The 3,417-nt window shown below is 50.5% G+C and overlaps 1 long non-coding RNA gene across 1 annotated transcript; it reads right to left on the bottom strand.

Annotated features, from left to right (window-relative positions):
- Window positions 1–1,047: 1,047 nt before the first annotated feature.
- LOC127480272 (uncharacterized) lies at window positions 1,048–2,756 on the bottom strand. Its single transcript, XR_007907808.1, has 3 exons — window positions 2,401–2,756; window positions 2,070–2,214; window positions 1,048–1,655 (listed from the first exon to the last, which is right to left on the bottom strand). It is a non-coding gene; the product is annotated as an uncharacterized LOC127480272 (long non-coding RNA).
- Window positions 2,757–3,417: the final 661 nt, after the last annotated feature.

The raw sequence follows: 3,417 nt of genomic DNA, 5'->3' as shown, positions 1-3,417 counted from the left end.
GTACAAGACCTCCATCACGAGCACGATCTGGTCGTGTCAGGGGCTGTACAAACACAGAGTGCAAAGAGCCCCGATTCCCGTGACTTTGCAACATAAATTTTTACAGAAGGAAAGTGCTAATTAGCATCCACAGTTTGAGAGCCAGTTGATAGCCTCGAGAGCTGGCAGCTGGCCAGCCACAACTTTCATCAACCTCAACATTTGGGAAGTGTCCTGTGCCTGCCAAGTCTGTGGGATAAACAGACCAGCAGCAGCCAGAAGCCAAATCATTTGTTAAGTCTTAAGTACAGTGTTCAGGTTATGGCCACCTGCTTTCCCCCACCCCGTGGGTTATTTTTGGTGTAAATCCTTTGTTGAGTTTGTGTATTAACATTCCTGCAACCAAAAAGTCTTGGTTTCCTCACACGTGACTCAGGACTTGGGAGCAAACTGCCCAGGAATATTGTATGATCTTCTCACCACTCAGCATCCAAAGCCTAGGATTTTTTCCCCCCTCCAGCTTGCTCCATCCCCAGGGAGCAACTCCCATTGCATGCCCATCATGGAAGGGCAGGTTCCCACCTGGTTGTCATGACCCTGAAGGCACCTACTGTCTGAGACTGATACGTGACCAAAAACCACAACCAAACCTGGGCATTGCTGGGAGCAATTGGCTGCTGAAACACTGCCCAGCTCCCTGTATGTATTCCCAGTCCTCCATTGGCCTGGGGGACAGTAGTGGCATTTCCAGACTGAAAACTCTTTCAGCAACTGCATTCTGGTGGATGTGATGCACACCAAGTGTGTGGCCTCCCAGGGATGCAAAAAAATAAACAGACACCTGAAATAGGGTAGCAAAGGGCACTTAATATTATTAAAGCATCCCACTGCTTGTGCAGGGCTTTGGTCCTACAGGGAATCACAGTGTTAGGTCTCTATAAATCAACTCCTGCCCATCACAGACCCTTCAGATGCAGTAGCCAGGTACACTGACAACACAACCTGGTCATCACCTGCCAAATACACCCTTTCTCTGTTCCTAAAGGAAGAGCCTTTTCCTTTGCTGCTCTCTGGCATTTGTTTTTGCCTTAAGCTCCCCAGCAGTAAACAGGACCCTGTGTGTGCAGCTGTGCAGGAGGAGGCTGCAGCAGGAAGCTCTGAGGCTCAGCTCCTCACAGTGACAGCCACCCTCTGGTCCTGATGGAAGCACTGGGTGCTCTTCTCTGACTCTTCCCCATGATTATGGAGATTCTTTCTCTCAGACAGTCCCCAAGATGATCCCAAATATTCACAGCAGCAGCCTCAAAGGTCTCCACTGCATCCTCCTGCTCTCTCTGGGATGTGGGCACCTGCCTGGAGCGCCTCAATCATTGGATTTAAATGCAAATTTTATAGTGGTGAGAACAGTAGCCTGATCTCGAATTTGTGCTCTTCCATAGCAGCCTTTCTCCTTCTGCTTTAACCACCCACAATGTCAGAACCACCTGGTTTATAAATACAGCCCTGAAAACTGCCCATAACTGGGTCCTTGCACCTGCTGCTCCCACTGCTGTGGTTCAGGATGCTGCTTCAGGCAGGAGCGAAGCTGAAGATGCCCTGGGGCCAGGTCTGCCACATGTTACTCCGACAGGTTTCTGTCCTTGGAGGCGACAACCTCAGAGCGTCACGGGATGAATCTGCTTAAAAGAGTCAACAAAGAAACGACAGAGAGGAGCTGCTGCTCAAATCACCATCTTTAACCCGAATAGATGAGTTACCCAGTGCCCCAAGCCAGTGTGCCCCAGACTCGCTGTGTTAATCATCCCCAGCCCGTCACCAGCACCATATGCCACGGCTCACGGGGTGACATCAACCTCAGCTGGAGCAACGTGGGCCAGAGGTGCTCTGAGGGGAGGCACACTCACAGGCTGCTCCGTGGCAGGGCTTGCCTGGCACATCACGTCACATCACACCCGTCAGCTCCTGCCTCTGCACCCGACAGGACGTGCCAGACTCTCTGGGACGTGATCCTGCGCAGTCGCTGCTGAGGGTGGAAGTGCCAGCAACGGGAAGGGCTTGGAGAGGCAGGAGGTGAGGGTAAGGATGCTCACCACAGATTCCCTCGTGTCCCTTTATAAAGAGGCATGGATTCCAGGGGAACTGCTGGCACCAGGGGGTTGGGAGGTGCTGGGGAAATAATCCTTCCATGGGCGTCTGGGCTGTGGTGGGAATAGTGCAGAGCCTTCTGTCACAGACCTGGAAAGCCAAAGAGATCATATCTCCCACAAACACCTTCCTCTTCAAGCTTATTGAGGTTGTCAAGGGGTTTGTAGGGCAAGCCCTCCCTGTACAGAAGCCATGCTGAGTTTTCTGAAGGAAATCTCACTAATCCACAATTTTCTGCTCTTTTTTAGACCTTCTGCTAACTTGTCCATTACAAACCTCAAGCACACAGGGCCTGCAGCCTTTGCCATTCGATGCACCAGCCCTTTTGCTAAGCTGATAAAGCTGCATCTTCAGACTCCTCAGGCTCTTTTGGCCTCATGTCCTCTCCTGGATCAACTCCCCTCGAAGCTCATCTGTCTTGCTGTGCAATCTTCAGGAAGCAGCTTAGTGCCAGAAAGCATTGGCTAGAGGAAAAGGAAGAAGAAAGGCTGGCATCAAAGAGCAGAGCCCCATGCAGGAGGGCTCAGAACCAACCTACCCCCTGGAAATTCATGTGGCAGACAGCCCTGGACCAACGCCCACAGCAGATTCCAGTTCCTCTTGTTGTTATTTCTTACCAAACCAAAGAAAACTCTTCCCTGCCATTCCAGAGATGGGAGAGAACACTTCATGAAAATTAAGATGGGTCCTGGAAAATCAAGGATGGCAGCTGATGCAGGGTGTCCTATATTTGAAGAGTAAAAACTGGATTTGGCGTGTTTTTAAATGATAAAGCAGATCTTTCCTTACCAAATTTGGTATTCTCCACCACGTGTCAAATGATGAAGCATGGAAATATGTCATCTTGGATGCACAGGGGGAACAATAGGAGAGAAGACAACCGGATGGATGGATGGATGGATGGATGGATGGATGGATGGATGAATGGATGGATGGATGGATGGATGGATGGATGGATGGATGGATGGATGGATGGATGGTGAAGGGCACTGGGAAGTCCAGGAATGAGCTGAAACAGCCATGAGCTGGGAATGTCACCCACAGGTGAGCGTGGAGGGTGGGAAAAGGAAGGCACTGAGGTAGCATCTGCGGGATGAAGAGCCCTCTCCATGGTAGGACTGGAGCAAGCTTCTCATGCCTCTCCTGGAGAACAAGGCTAGAGCAGAGTTGATCCTGCTCAGAGCATCTTTTGTGGGGATACATGAATCTGTGTTTCAGTGCGTGGAGATGGTTATTGCAAAGCCACTTTATTTATGGTGTTTTTATTGGCAGGGGAGTGGGAGTGCAATACAA

The sequence above is a fragment of the Manacus candei genome, unplaced genomic scaffold (assembly GCF_025592945.1).
Source record: "Manacus candei isolate 608988 ecotype Guabito, Panama unplaced genomic scaffold, ASM2559294v1 h1tg000071l, whole genome shotgun sequence".
NCBI classification, from domain to species: Eukaryota; Metazoa; Chordata; class Aves; order Passeriformes; family Pipridae; genus Manacus; species Manacus candei.
This window is presented reverse-complemented; position numbering and strand designations above follow the sequence as displayed.